Source organism: Engystomops pustulosus, chromosome 1 (assembly GCF_040894005.1).
Source record: "Engystomops pustulosus chromosome 1, aEngPut4.maternal, whole genome shotgun sequence".
NCBI lineage: Eukaryota > Metazoa > Chordata > Amphibia > Anura > Leptodactylidae > Engystomops > Engystomops pustulosus.
Window position 1 is genome coordinate 11127219 of NC_092411.1, and position 20477 is coordinate 11147695.

Below are 20477 nucleotides of genomic sequence, written 5' to 3' on the forward strand. Positions count from 1 at the left end.
TACAATTCAGTGCTCTTAGCACTCTGCAGACAGTGTAAGGTATCTTCCCAGGAGAAATGTGTACTCATACCCTGTGTATGTTGTGAGTAGCACCAGATGTGAAATATGTATTCATTTTCAAGGATTGCAACTGGACTAAGTCCATAAGAGGAATGTCCGCACACTTCTGCTCTCTGCAGACAGTGTCAGGTATTGTCTCTGGAGAGATGTGTAATCCTACCTTTGTGTTTGTTGCTAGCAGAATCACTGTGAAAAATTGATTCATATTCCAGGATTGCAGCTGGACTTGGGAAATGTCCTTAAACTTGTGTGCTCTTAGCACTCTATATGTATGTTGTAAGTAATAACAGGACTGTAAAACGTGGATTTACATTCCAGGTTTACAGCTGGACTTGGTCCACTAGGGGTGTGCCCACACATTTCTGTGCTCTGCACGCTGCAGACAGTGTTAAATAATGCCATTGGAGAGATGTGTAGTCAGATCTTTGTATATGTTGTTGTTAGTAGCAGCAGGACTGTGGATTCATATTACAAGATTGCAGCTGGACTAAGGCCACTGGACAGGTTTCTTCACACTGCAATTGCTCTTAGCGATCTGCAGACAGTGTTAGGTACTTCCCAGGGGAGATGTGTAATCAGACCTTTGTGTATGTTAAAAGCAGCAGGACTGGAAAAATGGGTTTATGTACCAGGATTATCGCTGTACTTGGAGCACGCTATGATGAGTGAGATCTCTTCCCAGTACGGCTGCACAGCACACACACACCCCCCTTCCCTCTGTTGTAGGAACTTGTGTTTAAAACTTCAGCAGTTTTTAAGAGGGAGGGGCTGTGCTGTGTTCAGTGAAGGGATCTCATACACCAATTTATTGTAATTGTCCAGCTACAATCCTGGAATATGAATCATATGAATCCATATTAAACAGTCCTGCTGCTATTAACAACCTACACAAAGGTCTGATTACACATCTCTCCAGGGACAATACCTGACACTGATTTCTGCTCTGTACGGTTAAACTGCTGACAGGTTCCCATAGGTGGGAGACGAGCTGCAGTTACACGAATCAGCCACTAAGCTTTTTCACTCCCTGTGGTTATTGTTGGGGTTCCAAGATGTCGCCCCCTCTGGTCTGCAGGTGAGGGTCTGGTTTGTCTTACATTCTAATCCTATTTTATGCTGGACATTGACTTATCCATCACCTACCTTCCAGTAGGGGGCACTATAGGTACAATGGGGGTGATATACAAATAAAATGCACCAAAATTTCTAGCTTATCGTGTATCCAAAAAATTGTCTAACATTCATTTGGGCCAAATATATTATCTGTTTTATCTGCTTAAAAAAAGGGTGTGGCTTTGATGGAGAACAGGCGGTTCTTAGTAAAAGTGGGTGTGGTTGAAGTTGCTGGTCCTGATCATTCAGATCATGAGCATATAGTATAGGATTAATATTTAAAGGGATATTGTACTACAGAACTGCTGATAGGGGTGTCTGTAGTGACTCTCTCCATCAGCCTCTAAAAGTGACTCATCTCATCCAAAAATGACTCCACTCTGCTCATTTGCATTTTTTTTCATAGGTAAAGGGGTGAGATTTCACATAAAAGAGGGAATTCTAGAAAGAACATTTCATCCCCTACCAGGGGGGAGTGGGGTAGTTAAATGGGGTAAAATCTGGTGACAGGTTCCCTTTAATGTATAGTGTCCCAACCTGCATTACACCACAATATACATATTTTTTTGTGATTATAAATAAAGCTATTTTGAATTAGGCAGTATGCACTTAATTTCCCTGCAGTGCCCCCACAGGAGGAATGAAGTATTACACCAGCCATTCAGATTCCTTCTAAAATCAACTTTTAAAATTATGCTAATGATCCAGAAGGGTTCTTGGGGGTGTTACCAGAGCCTCTCCGTGCTGTAGCTTCACAGGCTGTTACACTGTGCAGGAGCCCTGAAGGAGCAGGGGGAGACAGTGTAACAGCCTGTGATGCTGCACCACAGAGGGGCTCTGGTAACATCCTTACAGCACTTATTGCTCATTAGCATAATGATAAAAGTTGATTTTGGAAGGAAGAAGATGGATGGATCCTGAGGGTAGATTTCCTTTAAGAAATATTCTCCAAATAATGTATAATCTCCTCTCGTGCTGTACTTCCCCTTTAAGATCTCAGTTTTGATGCCACCCTGACGGCCCCACCAGTTTTAATTTCATACTTTCCGCTGTCTACACCCAGTTTAGAAACTTTGCAAAACAGTCATTTTCCCACTTACACCCACGAAAAGCAACAGCCCAAAACTTTTATCAGCTCAGCGGCGCCATCTTGTGGTCACTGAACCAAAGGATCAGAATTTGGGAAATAGATTTTTGTAACATTAAAAAAAAAGATATTTATCCTGTTATCCAACTATATGGATGTGAAATTTGGATGTTCTCAAAAGGAACCTATCAGCAGGTGTGATCATGAAGCACTGGATTGTCCTCACACTGCTGTGCTCTGTGTTCTCTGCGGACAGTGTTAGGTATTGTATGTGGAGAGATGTGTAATCAGACCTTTGTGCATATTATTAGTAGCAGCAGGACTTTGTAGTATGTATTTAAAAGGCAGGATTGTAGCTTCTCCAAGTGTAATGGGGATGTGTCCTCACACTGCTGTGCTCTGTGCACTCTACATTGAACTGTTCCACTGCCTGTACCCTCTGATTTGAGTAACTGCTTTAATATTTAACCAGCGGAGTGGTACAGATTCTACTCAGAGCTGAGGTAATGTACTGTGCAGCAGCCTAATCCAGGAAGTGCAAAGCAGTGTGAGGACACACCCTAAGTGCACTTGTAGAAGCTACAATGTTGGAATATTAAACCATTTTTCAAAGTCCTGCTGCTACTAACAACATACACAAAAGTCTGATTACACATATGTCCAGGGACAATAAGTAACACTGACTACAGAGTGCACAGAGCACAGCAGTGTGAGGACATGTCCTCAGTGAACTTGGAGAAGCTACAATCCTGGAAAATGAATCTATATGTGAGAGTCCTGCTACTACTAACAAGATACACAAAGGTCTAATTACACATCTCTCGAGGACAATACTTAACAATATCTCCACAGAGCACAGCAGTGTGAGGACACGCCATCAGTTCAACAATCCTGGACTATAAATCCATATATCCCAGTCCTGCTGCTACTAACAAGATACACAGAGATATTCTTACACATCTCCCCGTTGACAATACTTAAAAAATTCTCCACAGAACAAAGCAGTGTGAGGGCACACCCTCAGTTCTACAATCCTGGAGTATAATTTCATATTGCACAGTCCTGCTGCTACTGACAACGTACAAAGTTGTGATTAAACATCTTTCCAGAAAAAGATAAAACTTTGGACATACTCTATGTAACATGTCCAACAACTGGTTGTGCACAGTCCTAAATTTGGCAGAAACGTCCCAGATTTTTCTGTCATTCCAGAAAATTGGGATGGGGTGGAGCTTAAATGCCCAGATTTTAAAGGACATCTACCACCAGGATGAAGGATTGTAAACCAAACACATGACATACTGGTGTGCGTCCCCTCTGCCAGGATCTGCTTTTCTTTTAGCTTCCTATGAAAAAAATGGCTTTAAAAATTATGCAAATGAGCCCGAGGGGCTCCCAGCTCCATAGATGTCAATGGAGACTGGAGCCCCTCTTGCTCATTTGCATAATTGTTAAAATTTTACAATTTTTTTCTTAAAAACCCGGGCATAAGAAGCTAAAAGAAGAGTGGATCCTGCCAAAGGGGATACACACCAGCAGTGGCGTAACAACAGCCGTAGCAGCCATAGCGGCTGCTACAGGACCTCCGCTGCTTAGGGGCCCGGGATGCCCATCCCTCCCTCGTGACAGGGGCGTATACAAATATGCATAAATATTTTTTAAGGGGAAGGGGGGCTCCATGCAGAAACCTGCTTCTCCTAGTTACGCCCCTGCACACCAGTATGTCATGTGCTTAGTTTACAATCCTTCATCCTGGTGGTACATGTCCTTTAACGACTATCCTTTTTGTAAAATGTTTCACCATTAGTTTGATGTAAAGACCTTGATAAGTTATCTGCCCCCTCCCCCACCCGGCAGAGAATCCGCTGCCACCGGCGAGCGCTATCATTTGATGTATCGATACGACGGGCGATGGAAGACGACTCGTTTTACAGCGAGACCAACGCAGAGAGAATAATGAGAGCGAAAAGTCGTTTGACCCGGTAAGAAGGAGCCATGATGAGTGATGTGCGTGCGCGGGACGCGGTCAGCCTGGATCCGCCGCGCAGAATTTTAATAAGCGCCAAGCAGTGTGAGGGGAAGTGTGAGGTCGCCGGGGTCACCCGGATGAATAGTGATTGTTCCAGACGCAGGTTTACAGCCACGGAACGCTGGAAGCTTCATTATACCCCGACGGCTTCTAATCAGGCCGCTTGTTCAGGTACAATGGCGCAGCGCGAGGTGTAGGGACACATATAGGAAGGCAATTACGGACGCCTGCGGTCACTCGGAGAAATTGTCACTTAGGAGAGAGAGAGCAACTCTGTCTAATCAGAGATCAGGCTGGAAGCCGAGAAATGTGCAAATCACTACATACTGCCCAAAGCACCGCGAGAAAAATAGCCAAAAATAGCGCAACATTTCTGTCGTGTCATTCCAATTCCGATCAATAGTCAATAGGTGCATTGTTGTATCTAAGAAAATTCGGACCTGTCACTCGCCGTTTGTGTTGTTCCTCTGTTATTGCTCCTGGAAATGTAAGAATACAATGTTACAATGTGTCCCCGTGTCAATAGGGCGAGTCCGTATGGATCGGACAGGGGTGGAGTCAGCGCGTCCATTGATTCATGCGTTTACAGGAGGAATAACAGAGGGTCTAAGAAATATACTGCATGGGATATGATCAGATATGAGGAAAGACCCTCATTAAAGGGGTTTAACATCCTGAAAATATTGTTACTTTATCCAAAGAACAGGTCTATATTATCAAATTTGTGGAGGTCCAACACCCAGCGCCCCCACTGATCAGCTGTTATCAGCAGTTGAGTTGAATTGGACCAGACAGCTCCACTCTCTGTTTGGTGGTCAGACCAGGGTACTGCAGATTATCTTCCATTCATTTAAATGGAATAACTCAGTTCAGCCACTACTGATAGAACGGCGCTGTTGTTGTTGTTTCCTGCTCCATTCTCTGTGCATTCGCTGACTACAGTGGGGTGCTGGGTGCTGGAGCTCCACCTAAATTATATTGAGGACTATTCCATATCCCCTAGAAGTGCATGTGGTTTCCCATTCGTCCACTCAGTGGAAGTTTCATCCCAGTAATCAGAAACTGTTTTACTCACCTTTTAATAGGTTTAATGTCTTGCATAGCACAACCCCTTTAAAGGGAACCTGTCACCAGGATGTCATTTTTAGCTGATGACAGTTTCCAATAGCCTATGCTGTGCTGATTTTAAAATGTCTTTGTCTGCATTCTGAATTGTTCAGTACTTTATATAACTTTTTCACATTACCTGGCTCCCTGCCAGCAGAATGTGGTGAGTCCCAAGGAGGAGCGGCTGCAGTCTGTGTCTCCTCATGCATTCTTTCTCTCCTACTCAGGGATGGTTTGAAGGAGAGGAAGAATGCATGTGGAGACACAGGCACACACAGGCTGCAGGCAGGGCCGGATTAAGGTTTGTGGGGGTCCCCATTGAATGTAGTCCAGACAGGGAACAGCAATCACTATATAAAGCTCCCCAGCAATAACTATACACAGCCTCCCCAGTAATCACTATATACAGCCCCCCCAGCAATCACTATGTACAGCCTCCCCAGTAATCACTATATACAGTGCCCCGTATTCACTGTATACAGCCTCCAGTAATCACTACTATATACAGCCCCCAGCAATCACTATATACAGCCCCCAGCAATCTCTATATACAGCCCCCAGCAATCACTATATACAGCTCCCCCAGTAATCTCTATATACAGCCCCCAGCAATCACTATATACAGCCCCCAGCAATCTCTATATACAGCCCCCAGCAATCACTATATACAGCCCCCAGTAATCTCTATATACAGCCCCCAGCAATCACTATATACAGCCCCCAGCAATAACTATACACAGCCTCCCCAGTAATCACTATATACAGCCCCCCAGCAATCACTATATACAGCCCCCAGCAATCACTATATACAGCCCCCCAGAAATCACTATATACAGCTCCCCCAGCAATCACTATATACAGCTCCCCCAGCAATCATTATATATAGTGCCAAGTAATCACTATATACAGCCCCCCAGTAATCACTATATACATCTCCCCAGTAATCACTATATACATCTCCCCAGTAATCACTATACACAGTCACCCCAGTAATCACTATATCCAGCAACCACTGTATATAGCTCCCCCAGCAACCACTATAAACAGCTCCCCAAGCAACCGCTGTATAGAGCCCCCCAGAAATCACTATATACAGCTCCCCAACAATCACTATATACAGCCTCCCCAGTAAACACTGTATACAGAACCCAGTAATGACTATATACAGCCCCCCAGTAATCACTATATACAAATATACAACCCCCCAGAAATCAATATATACAGTTCCCCAGCAATCACTATATACAGTCCCCCAGAAATCACTATATACAGCCCCCCAGCAATCACTATAAACAGCTCCCCCATTAATCACTGTATACAGCTCACCCAGCAATCACTGTATACAGCTCCCAGTAATCACTGTATACAGCCCCCATCACTATATACAGCCCTACAGCCCCCCTATAACTATATACAGCCCCCTATAATAACAATATATACGGTCCCCCTATAATAACTATATACGGCCGCCCTATTATAACTATATACACCCCCATAATAACTACATACAGTCCCCTAAAATAACTATATAAACAATCCCCTATAATAACTATATACATCCTCCATTATAAATATATACAATCCCCCTATAATAACTATATATAGTCTTAGGTACAATAATAAAATTGTACTCACCGTGCTGACCTTCCCTTACCTTGCGGTGTCAGGATAGTGGATATCGGAGTTGTACCAAGATGGTGGTGTCCTGCCGCCAGTGGCGTCGTGGTGCTGTGATGTCACACGCGGCGCCGCCATCTTTGTATACCTCTGATCATCTATGGCAGAGCAGGGAAATTATAGCTCCCTCGCTCTGCCAAAGAATGAAGTTGGGGCACATCTGCTGGATCCGGCCCCGGGGAGCCCGGATCCAAATACACCGTGGGCATTTAGTGGGGCCCCTTTAAGGCCAAAGTGGTGGGGGCCCCAAGGAGCAGACCTGGCTGCAGCTGCCTCATCCCGGGACTTTACATGTGCTGCTGGCAGGGAGCCAGGTAATGTGAAAGAAAAGTTTTATAAACTACTGAAACGATTCAGAATACTGACAAAGGAATTTTTAAAATCAGCACAGCATAGGCTACTGGAACCTGTCATCAGCTAAAAATCACATTCCTGGTGACCGGATCCCTTTAATGGGTTAATACATCTAATGCAGCCATCACCTGAGATTCTGAGCTCCCTCTAGTGGAGACTGCAGGCAACTACCAGGAAAATTGAGTGAATTAGGAACAAAAACACCACCAATTAGATTTAGATTTACACATAGGGGGACATTAATTATAGTTTTTTAGACTGTTTTTGGCGGGGGGTTTTGTGCAAAAATCTGGCGCAGTTAGTTAATTTGGTGCATTTTTGTGACGTTTTCAGGCGCATGTCAAAGTTCGGCACTTATAGGTTTTGAGTCCCTGTGCCTTATCTGACATAGTGAGCGGCTGCCATACAGATGTTTGCTCGGCATCTATCACAAATTTGTACAAAAAAGGTGCAAAAATGCTCTGAGCAGATGCACTTCAAAAAAACTTCACTTTTCATTACTGAAAACATAAGTTTTCGCTTCCCAAATGAAGCACACTTTAAATAAAAAAAATCAGACAAGATATTAGGAAGAGAATTGTGGACTTGCACAAGTCTGGTTCATCCTTTGGTGCAATTTCCAGATACCTGAAGGTGCCTTCATCTGTTCAAACAATTATATTCAAGTACAAACAATATGGAACTGTCCAGCCATCGTATGGCTCAGGAAGGGGACGGGTTCTGTGTCCCAGAGATGAACTTGCTTTGGTCGGAAATGTGCATCAACCCAAGAACAAAAGCCAAAACCCTTGTGAAGTGTGTGTCATTACCCACAGTGATACGAGTCCTGTATCCACATGAGCTGGAGGCCACTCTGCCCGGAAGAAGCCATCAGTCCAAAAGAAACAGGAAAAAGCCAGATTGTAACAGGAACACAGACCTTCATATCTGGAGACACGTCCTGTGGTCTGACATTCAACTGTTTGGCCATAATGACCATCAGTACGTATGGAGGAAAATGCAAGAAGCTTCCAAGTCTGAGAACATTATCCCGGCTGTGACACCCGGGGGGCAGCATCATGTTGTGTGGGTCTGAGGCTCATCACTATATAGAAGGGTCATGAGGAAGGAACATTATGTGGCAAATACTAAGAACATCTGAAGTCATCGGCCAGGAAGGTAAAGCTTGTGCACAAATGAGTCTTCAAAATGGACAATGCTTCTGGCAAAACGGTTACAAAGTGGCAGAACAAAGTCATTGGGGCTCATTTACTAAGGGTCGGAATCCCTTTTTTCCCGCCGGGTTGCTGCTGGGTCGCGACTGGACCGGGTAAGTAAATCTGCCCCAATGTTCTGGAGCCGCCATCACAAAGTCCTGATCTCAATCCTATTAGCAATTTATGGCATAAGTGAAAAGGCCGGAGCGAGCGGCTACAAACACGGCTCCAGTTACTGTCAGGAGGAATGGATCCGAATTCTTACAACTATCGTGAGAAGCTTGTGGAAGGATCCAAAACGTGTGACCCAAGTCATAGAGTGTGAGGGCAATGGTACCAAATACTAAGGAGATGTGTGGACACTTGTGACTTTGCAGCAAAATACCTCATAAATTCTGTCATTTGGTAAAAATAAATCATTTTGGTTCCCGACCTAAAGCAGGAAAGGTTTGTTCTGATTTCATGTCACATAAGTGAGGAAAGCGTCATCTGTCTCCTTGTATATAGTTAATGGAAACTTCTGGCTTTGACTGTAAATGTGGTATCTCTATCAGTGATTGTTCTGACCCATTCGGACTGCACAGTTAAAAAGCGTCTAAACTTTAGAAAATGTCGCAATGGTGATGTCTTTCCTTAAATCAACAGCGTGCACTTGTCTGCTGCACATGTGCAGAGCTCCTGCTGCGGAGACGGGTGTGTGCAGCTATAGAGCGCTGCGCTGAAGACAGGGGAGGAGGGGGGATTGAGAGAGACTAAAGAAAATTTGCATATAGATCAGATAACATTTTTAAAATGTTCTGGTGCTCTAAAAGTTTAAGAATATCATGGTAGATTCGTGATGGTAGGTTTCTTTTAAGGGGTAAATATCCCAGTGCGTAACACTGCAGTTGTATAAAGCTACCAATAGATGGCTCTGTTACTCAGTACATAGATGCAGCGCCAGATCCAAGCTCAGTACATTCATAGAGCACCAGATCCAAGCTCTATACATACATACAGCGCAAGATGAAAGCTCAGTACATACATACAACACCAGAGCCAAGCTCAGTACATACATACAGCGCCAGAGCCAAGCTCAGTACATACATACAGCGCCAGAGCCAAGCTCAGTACATACATACAGCGCCAGAGCCAAGCTCAGTACATACATACAGCGCCAGAGCCAAGCTCAGTACATACATACAGCACCAGAGCCAAGCTCAGTACATACATACAGTGCCAGAGCCAAGCTCAGTACATACATACAGTGCCAGAACCAAGCTCAGTGCATACATACAGTACCAGGGCCAAGCTCAGAACATACTTACAGCGCCAGAGCCAAGCTCAGTACATACATACAGCACCAGAGCCAAGCTCAGTACATACATACAGTGCCAGAGCCAAGCTCTATACATACATACAGCGCAAGATGAAAGCTCAGTACATACATACAACACCAGAGCCAAGCTCAGTACATACATACAGCGCAAGATGAAAGCTCAGTACATACATACAACACCAGAGCCAAGCTCAGTACATACATACAGCGCCAGAGCCAAGCTCAGTACATACATACAGCACCAGAGCCAAGCTCAGTACATACATACAGCGCCAGAGCCAAGCTCAGTACATACATACAGCACCAGAGCCAAGCTCAGTACATACATACAGCGCCAGAGCCAAGCTCAGTACATACATACAGCGCCAGAGCCAAGCTCAGTACATACATACAGCGCCAGAGCCAAGCTCAGTACATACATACAGCGCCAGAGCCAAGCTCAGTACATACATACAGCACCAGAGCCAAGCTCAGTACATACATACAGTGCCAGAGCCAAGTTCAGTCCATACATACAGTGCCGGAACCAAGCTCAGTGCATACATACAGTACCAGGGCCAAGCTCAGAACATACTTACAGCGCCAGAGCCAAGCTCAGTACATACATACAGCGCCAGAGCCAAGCTCAGTACATACATACAGTGCCAGAGCCAAGCTCAGTACATACATACAGCGCCAGAGCCAAGCTCAGTACATACATACAGCGCCAGAGCCAAGCTCAGTACATACATACAGCGCCAGAGCCAAGCTCAGTACATACATACAGCGCCAGAGCCAAGCTCAGTACATACATACAGCGCCAGAGCCAAGCTCAGTACATACATACAGCGCCAGAGCCAAGCTCAGTACATACATACAGCGCCAGAGCCAAGCTCAGTACATACATACAGCGCCAGAGCCAAGCTCAGTACATACATACAGCGCCAGAGCCAAGCTCAGTACATACATACAGTGCCAGAGCCAAGCTCAGTACATACATACAGCGCCAGAGCCAAGCTCAGTACATACATACAGCGCCAGAGCCAAGCTCAGTACATACATACAGCGCCAGAGCCAAGTTCAGTCCATAAATACAGTGCCAGAACCAAGCTCAGTGCATACATACAGTACCAGGGCCAAGCTCAGAACATACTTACAGCGCCATAGCCATGCTCAGTACATACAGTGCCAGAGCCAAGCTCAGTACATACATACAGCGCCAGAGCCAAGATCAGTACATACATACAGCGCCAGAGCCAAGCTCAGTACATACATACAGTGCCAGAGCCAAGCTCAGTACATACATACAGCGCCAGAGCCAAGCTCAGTACATACATACAGCACCAGAGCCAAGCTCAGTACATACATACAGTACCAGATCCAAACTCAGTACATACATACAGCGCCAGAGCCAAGCTCAGTACATACATACAGCACCAGAGCCAAGCTCAGTACATACATACAGCGCCAGAGCCAAGCTCAGTACATACATACAGCGCCGGAGCCAAGCTCAGTACATACATGCAGCACCAGAGCCAAGCTCAGTACATACTTACAGCGCCAGAGCCAAGCTCAGTACATACATACAGCACCAGAGCCAAGCTCAGTACATACATACAGTGCCAGAGCCAAGCTCAGTACATTCATACAGCGCCAGAGCCAAGCTCAGTACATACATACAGTGCCAGAGCCAAGCTCAGTACATACATACAGCACCAGAGCCAAGCTCAGTACATACATACAGTGCCAGAGCCAAGCTCAGTACATACATACAGCGCCAGATCCATGCTCAGTACATACATACAGCACCAGATCCAAGCTCAGTACATACATACGGTGCCAGATCCAAGCTCAGTACATACATACAGCGCCAGATCCATGCTCAGTACATACATACAGCACCAGATCCAAGCTCAGTACATACATACGGTGCCAGATCCAAGCTCAGTACATACATATAGCACCAGAACCAAGTTCCCTATAGAAATAGAGCATCCGAACCAAGCTCCATACAGAAAGTAGTAAACATAATCACAAGCTTAGTCAGAACATCACAGTGACATTGCTGCTGTCCCCAGGCAGGGAACGTGAGGTTTATTGTATCCACTAACCTGGTAAAATGAGAGGTGGATCTAAGAACACAGGGTTAGAGTATTGTCACCCTGCACAGTATTCGGGAGGACACAGCCCTGATCAGACGTAGTCCCAGAACAAGGACACAGATCTGATGTCACTCCTGATAAGCGTCTGTTCTGTAACTACTTGAGACAATTGTAACCTCTGCACATTTCCTTCAGATCAAGAACATTGAAACATTTTGATCATATCAGTTTTGACAATGCAGTAACGCAGGCAGTATTGTCCATGGAGAGATGTGGTACCATGCATTTGTGTGCTGTTAGTAGCAGCAGGACTGTGAAACATGGATTTATATTTAATGGTTTGTAGCTTCTTAGGATGTATCCTAACACTGCTGTGCTCTTGGCTCCCTGCAGCCAGTGTTAGATACAGGCCCTGAAATGCTTGTTTCTAATCTTACTTGTGTGTGTAGGTAACAGCAGAAATGTGAAATCTGGATGTCTAGCCCAGGATCACAGCTTCTCTGAGTGCACTGGGGGTGTATCCTAACACTGCTGTGCACCCGGCTCTCTGTATTGAGCTGCCCAGCTTTAGGCTCCCCATAATGTGTGGATTTCTGTAGTAGTACATCATAGCTGGGGGTCTGGTAAAGATTTTGCATTGGGGTCCCGCAGCTTTAAAGGGGTTGGCCAACTTCTTGTCATCTTCTTCTTGTCCCTGTTGCGTCCTCCACCTTTCTGCACGGTTCTGGAGTAGGTGGCAGTAGGTGTCTCCTTGAGTCAGGACAGACAACAAGGAGCGGAGGAAAGAAGATGGAGAAGAGACTGACAGATCCCCAACCAAGAACAGAACAACGCTGGAGAATTCCCAATAAAGGTTAGCTTGATAATCCTTACCCCCAGCCTTGCTTAGTTTTTATATTAAAGTGGCCAACCCCTTTAAGTTACACTACTGGTCCGAAGCTCCGAAAAATGAAGTAAATAAATAACACTGCTGTGCTCTTGGCTCTCTGCATCAGGCTGCCCGGCTGCAGGATCCCACAAGGTTCTATAGTTCTATAGATAATACATTATAGCTAAGGGTCTGGTAAAGATTTTGCTTTGGGGTCCTGTAGCTTTAAGTTCAAACCCTCCAAAAAATAAGGAACCACACAGAATGTTATAATTACATTTATATTTATTATTCTTGTAAATAAGTTCATAAAATGTGATAATAGAAATACACATTCAGGATAAATAAGACTCAGCTTTCACATATCCAGATTTAGCACAAATTCATAGACATATTTCATACAGTAATTTAGCAGAAATGGCTGCGTGTGACCAGAGAGAACTTATGTTTTTAAGGTATTTTTAAGCAGGGTCCATGTACAGGGAGTATACTGATAATGATAATGGATGGACATCAGGGAACCCTCCGCTTATGTCACCATGATAAGGCATCTGCCACCTTGATCAAAGACATCATGGGACGTGGACCCCCTTACTGCACTGGTGAATCCCCTCCGAGGTCACAGACCCCCCAGACCTGAGGAGCTCAGAGACTATTACATGTCACTTGTCCCATCTCCAGCCTTGGAAATGGACCACCATGTAGTACAAGACTCCGACACAGGAGGAGAGAAGAGGAAGTGAAAGACTCAACTCATATTCTGATCGGGAGACAAGTCACAGAACCAAAACATCTGACCTGGGCCCAACACTCACTGATACCAAGATGTGTCACCACCGATGGTGGGAGAGACTGGGAAGAGGAAGAAATGGCTTCTCTATGTCCATATTGTCACTTTCAGTAATTGTAGTGGAGACTGAAGGAGGAGGAAGAGGTGGAAAAACCTACAGGATGGTTCATCATGTGACTGGGCTCAACAGAGAATACTAAGAAATGGATAGAAAGTCCTAGACCACAGCTCACCCTGTACACAGATATAAATCTACATCTCCATGGACATATACAATATACAGCGCAGGAGGGGAAGGAGGAATTAAGGTGGAGGGGGGGGGGTGATAAATGGTTGTAACAGCAGCAGATCTTATTCATCTTATTAATCCAAATTGTCCTTTCATGAAAAACATTGTTCTTTGTTACAGTTCATGTATCAGATGGGGAGGGGAATGTAAACTTCTTCAAAGTCTCCACGAATGGAGAACTAAACAGCCCCTCACCAAGTCAATGGCGGCACAAGGCTGTCCGATGGGCGACCTATGAAAGGAGCCGAGACATTTGTCTTTTTTGTATTGAATATAAGCAGCAAAGGCTTCAGGGCTTCATAGATGGCGTCTCCATGTAGAGCTCCGCTTGGGTCTTCTCACAGTGAGGTTTAAAGACCGCGGGACCCGTGTGAAGGATCCACCAGATTACACGTCACCCTGGTGGGAAGAACAAATAACAGTCAATGATTGGCTAATAGTCTGGGCCTTGGGGCATCGTGTAATCACATTACTTGGTGGGGCCCTTGGAGGCTACAATGGGGTCTTACCGTTTCCGGCTTTTGACTTCCCAGACATCTCTACATTTTCGAATGTTTTCATCACTGGGAGTTATTCGACTTTTATTTGATTCCTTTAGAAAATAAGGGAATCTACAAATAAAAAGTTAATTGTTGATAAAGAGGAACATTCTCCTTACAGTCCAGTACTGAAGGCGTGAAGCAATGTCTACTCTAGTTGGGTCTAGTTTAGCCTCCTAAAGTGTCCATACAAAGTAGATTAAATATGGCTGAACCTGAGGCCCATCTGATGTGAGGAATAAGGCCCCATACAAAGTGTCTGGCGGTGGCCTCCACCCCTCATGCCCGGTGCCTGTGGGAGGAGGATCACAGGGAATATCTACCAGATTAACAAGGATCACCCACTGTCCATCCAAGTCTCCTCCATAGGGAAGTGGATTGAGAGAGATTCATCTACTGCCGACCCAAGGCCCAACTTAAGCAAAGAAGGAACCACCATGTAAAATGCCATAGAGGACAGTGGATGTCCAGCAATATATAGTACTGTATGGGAGGACCCAAACCAATAAACTGGACAGGACCAATGGGAAATATGCAAACCATAACAAGTAGCCTGGGGGTGCAGGTTGTACCTGGACTGGACTGGTGGAGTCCAAGGGACAAATAACTTGTGTTCTACCCATCACCGCACATCACCAGGACACTCACTTATGTTGCGTTTCTCCAGACTTCACCCGGATACGACGGATGTGCAGCTCTTTATCAGCGCCACTTGGACCCAAACCAATAACTGGAGCTCCAGAAATTGTACCAGGGCTGTTTAGTCCCTTCCCATTTCAGCTTAATGGACATGAGATCCCCGACGTCTTCCTCATTGTGCACCAGGAAAGTGTTGGTGAAATTGTATCCGATCTGCTCGGGGCTAAAAACAGATGAGGTTTTAGCTACAGATCAGACATAGGATGGAGCTCAGATATGGCGGCACAATGGATCCAGTCTATACTCACACAGTCAGGGACAGAGGGATGGAGTCATTCATGGTCCCGGCCAGGATGACTGAGAAGGTCCAGTGCTCTCCTGCTCATGGATGTAGCTGGAGATGTATCCTGAGCTGGTAGTGGTAACTAAGAGACATGGAAGATGATACAGTGAAGGACAATATTATCACAACTAAGAATATTGTGCTTCTTCATTTCCAATATTCAGTCTCCTAATAATCTCCCCTTCCCCTCCTGTAAGTCTAATGACTATGCAACTATTTGGGATATGGGAGACACCAATTCACTAATCAAGGTGCTTGTACCCATACACAGGTAGATACCCCCCAACCCCACCCCGTATATCACAGATACATACCCCCACCCCCCACCCCTGTATCATGGGTACTTACCTTTGTATGGCATGTGTGCCCGGGTCTTCAGGTACATTTTGCTGATTCTTTTACTGCTGCTCTTTTTGGCATTATAACCTATGGCGTTACATCGGTTCTTGATAGTTGCCACCATTGGGATAAATGTCGATGTGGTCAATGAGCTTCTACATCGTCAAACATTGGACCTGCTGGATCCAAGCCTGAAACATAAATGATGAAGAAGAGTTCTAGTAAATGATGATTGATATCCACTGGTACAAACACCTGACAATCGCCATTCCTGAGATTCCCCACTAGTCCGGTCACGGTATATATACATGTAGTTATGTGCATGTACCCAAAGTCATTGATAGTCATTGAAAGCGACATATTAGTGACTATACTGAATGGTAAACTCGCAGATGTAATACTTATTATTGTTATCCCCATGATTAGTAAGGGTCTGACTGATTTCGGGACCCCCACCGATCCTGAGGACGGGGGTCTATCCCTCACTAATCAATATCAATCAGTTCTCACTCCATTGTTACTATGGGATCCAGAAATTACCAGGATCAGGATCCGGACGTCCTCTGTCCCTCTAGTCTCTGGGGTCAGCACCGCAGCAGCACAGGAAGAATCTGCAGAATCTGCGGGAGACAAGACCGGGGGATTGTGGGGACATTAGTGACCGGTGAGTCCTGATATGGAGACCCCCAACCATCCTCTCTACTTGGTCTGATAGGGGAGGGGCACAGAGGATGTCACAGAGTCATGTACTTACCTGGAAGACCTCTGCCCTCCGCTGCTGCTGCAGAAAGAGAATAAATATCAGTAACATCAGTGCATGGAGGAAGATAAGGGGGGAATGTAGAGCCCAGGACAACTACCACCATCATCCCCAGTCCCCTTAAAGTGCATTTAAACACAATATCTGCCTCCACTAGGGGGAGCTCATGGCAGATACTGTATAAGAGCAGTGATACACACCCCTATGCAGTGAGCGCCCCCTAGTGTCCTCTACAGGTAGAGAGAGTCAGCTGTTACTCACGTCTTCTTCCTGCTGCCCCCTCTGAGAAACTTGGGGGTCCACCACCTGCGTCTTGGCCTAAAGGAAGAATAAAGAAGACAAATCATCTGTATGTGACGAGTGACCGGTCTATAAGATTGTCCTGGGTCATGGGTCAGTGCAGGAAGTATGTGCCCCCCATGTGAGCTGCAAAAAGCAACATCTAGTCCTCTCTATAGCCCAAACTTACTGGGTAGACGGGTCACTGGGCTCGGCCTCCTCCTCCTCTTCGCTATAAGACAAAGGACATAAATGAAGTCTCTATTAATACATCAGTATAAATCTAGTCCCATAGTCTCCTCTCTAACTGAATGGGATAAAGGTAATGAAGTTTGTGACCCCCTGTCGCTGTGTCCTCGCCGGGTTATAGACTTACATGGTATCCAGGACAAAAGCTGGAACATACTTCGTCCTTCTGATCCTAAAATAGAAAACAATCACTGGTTACTGGTGGCGCCAAAGTCACAAACCCCTCGTGCCCTCATATACCCCTCCCCTGTGCCCTCATATAGACCCCCTGTGCCCTTATACAGCTCCAATAAGAATTTACCTAAAAAATGTCCCCCCAGTATGTAGCCCCTGTACTCGTAGTCCTATACAGAATAGAAGTGTCAGGTAATTACCGTATTGGGGCCTCGGATTCCAGGACTCGCCACCACCACCTGTTTGGGGAATGTGATAAGATACATGATATATATATATACAGGTCAAGATATTCTCATAGACACGATACAATGTATAACAGCAGGTATTTCCATAGACACAACCAATCTCATCCCTTATTTACCAGGACCAGATTCTGTGATTTTCTGCTGAATGAGACCAAATTTGTCCTATTCCAGGTCCATCAATCACATCAATGAGGGGATTCATCACGACTTGTATAGCAGTATTTATAATGCGCGCCATATTGGCCCTGGACTTAAAGGAGACCCTTCACCAGGATTTTACTACCCTGACCAACAATGCCTGCTGATAAAGGGTTACAAATCCTCCCCATATCACCTAAAATTAGCTGCGGTATTTCAATTACCGCCGTTTTATCTGCTATGCAAATTTTTAGCTTTTCTGACTCATGTCTTCTGACTTTGACTCTTCTCTCCCCTGGGCTGCCAGTAAACCACACCCCCTTATTTTGACTGACAGCTCTGCCTTGTGTTACATTTATGTCATGACCGGAGTGGTCCTCAGGTCCTTTAGCCTTCCAACATTAGCAAACTGTACCCATCATGTACTGTACGTAGATGGGAAGTGCCGGCCGAGCAAGACACGTGCCCTCTGAATCCAGGTTATATAAGATAAAATTGATTTCTTTTATTTTACACAATTGAAACAATTTTTAGCTAAAAGAAGGGAGTCGGTCAGTTAATCGGACTCTATAGTAGAATTACTCCGCACAATAATGCACCGGATATACTAAAATCCAGGCCCTCTTACTACATCCAATACAACATATGGGGAGTATTGGGATGGATATCACGATAAATCCCCCCCAATGATAAAGATCAGTGATCTACTTACTGCAATGTCTCCGCATCCTCGTCCTCCTCCTCTTCATCCTCACTCTCATCCCAGATCTTTCCCTTCTCCACCTTCACCTCCGCACTCTCCTCCTTGATGTTTCCATTCTCCGCCATCTTCATCGCCTCCTCCTCCATCTCCTCCAACTCTCCGATGTCAAACGCCTCCACCAATGTCTCCTCCACCTCCTCTCCGATCTTATTCCTCTCCTCCATCCTCCTCAACTCCTCCTCCATCTCCTCTATCACACTGTTGTTATATTCCTCCTCCTCTATGTCCTCCTCCTCCTCCTCGCTGATCGTCCTCTCCTCCATCCTCCACCACTTGTCCTCCAACTCCTCCAACCCTCTGCTGTTAAAATCCTCCACCAACGTCTCCTCCATCACCTCCTCGTCGTCCTCCATTCTATAGATAAATAAGGCAGTAAGTCTGGTGGACATACACTATGATCTCTACAGACAAAGATGTGACAGATATCAGACACTTGTGGGCAAGGGAATAACATTTTAATTTACCTCTAATTGTACTCAGAAGCTACAACCTATATTTCCTATTTCACTAGTAAGTTAATAATACAGAAGACGCCTGGCAGCCACTAGAGGGCACTCACTGTATATGGATTCATTTACATCTACAGTATTACTCAATGGCAGCTGTATACAGTGAGCTCCCCCTAGTGGTGACTACGGGAAATCACTTTGACATTTTGTAAGGAAACAGACCAGGGCCAGGCCCCCTCTCCCCATGGGCCCCATAGCAGTGGCATCACCTGCCTCTACAATAGATATACCACCCCCTGCTTTATACTTCTATATACTGCCATATATCTATAGAGCTCGTCTATAATCAGAGTTATCACATATAGTACATTTATAGGAAATTTGGACTTACCGCACAAATCACACAATAAACACCAACCAGCACCAACTCTATAAAAGATGGAAAGTAAATAAGTGGCCATTACTGAAGAGGAGGAGACATGATACCATGGGAGGAGCCAACAACACTGCAGCCAATAAAAGGAATAAAAATCCATACATAATAAATGATTCCTTATAGTATTATATTATTATCTAATTATAGATTTAACAATTAAGGGGGATCGGTATAAATAATTAAAGGGATGTGCACTCATCCTGCTCCAGTTCTAGCATTGCAGCTGTTTTTTGATCTCCACACTAAGGGCTCGTTCAGACTGGTGTTTTTGACATCAATATGCTATCCTTTTTTTTTTTTTTTGCAGATTATAAAGTGACCCATTGATTTCTATGGGACTGTTCACAAGTGGAAAAAAAATTTTCTTCACTATTTTGTTTCTCACATATGGACCGCAGACCTCCATAGACATCAATGGATCCGCAAAAAGAATGGATGGTGCAGGGACGACTTAATCAAATGTTGCAATAGAAACTATGAAAATAGATTAGAAACCCAACAGTTTTCTTTTTTCCGGATGTGAAAAAACACAGAAGTCATATGGATGTGATACAGACAATTGTGTACGGATAATCCACGTCCACATTTTTTTTCCGGACACATAGTGGACACATAGTGGACACGCTCATGTGAAAGAGCGGCTGAGACAGAAGTGTTGGGGTCACGGGATCTACTTTATCATCAGTGGACCCCAGTGATGTAGAACAAGTGGGGGTCACCGGGGGCTTATCAAACCCTCTGATAGGATGAAATATTTCCTGTCAACCCTGATACTTCCACCCCAGTCAGACCTGGAGTACAAAAATCTACCACAATGCAGGAACCGGAACCATAGATACTGCTGCTCTAGTAGGTGCGCGGCTATAGACGCGGCATCACTGCCACCCACAGCCAAATAATAAACAATATCAGCCCAGAAATCCCCTTTAAGGCCTCTTGCAGATGAAGGGGTGTGGGCACCAGTGATACGGCAGCCGCATCACTTCCCCCAAAGACAACAATGGCTCCCGGTCACAACACGGTGATCACACCCGTCTCACCGGACTGTGACCGAACCGGGGAGTTGGATGGAAAATTATAGGACATGCTCACCCCCCAGGCTACGGTTATCTGCATGGGGCCTTAGAAAAGTGACAAAATGATACAGTTTGT

At 45.1% G+C, this 20477-nt stretch overlaps 1 long non-coding RNA gene across 2 annotated transcripts; it reads right to left on the reverse strand.

Moving 5' to 3' along the window:
* Positions 1-13297: 13297 nt before the first annotated feature.
* Positions 13298-16452, reverse strand: LOC140116677 (uncharacterized). 2 transcript variants are annotated; one of them, XR_011852906.1, is made up of 6 exons: positions 16370-16452; positions 15839-16020; positions 15456-15572; positions 15157-15370; positions 14479-14561; positions 13298-14368 (listed from the first exon to the last, which is right to left on the reverse strand). It is a non-coding gene; the product is annotated as an uncharacterized lncRNA (long non-coding RNA). The 2 variants fall into 2 exon arrangements; XR_011852902.1 differs by having other exon boundaries at positions 13299-14368; positions 14479-14580.
* Positions 16453-20477: the final 4025 nt, after the last annotated feature.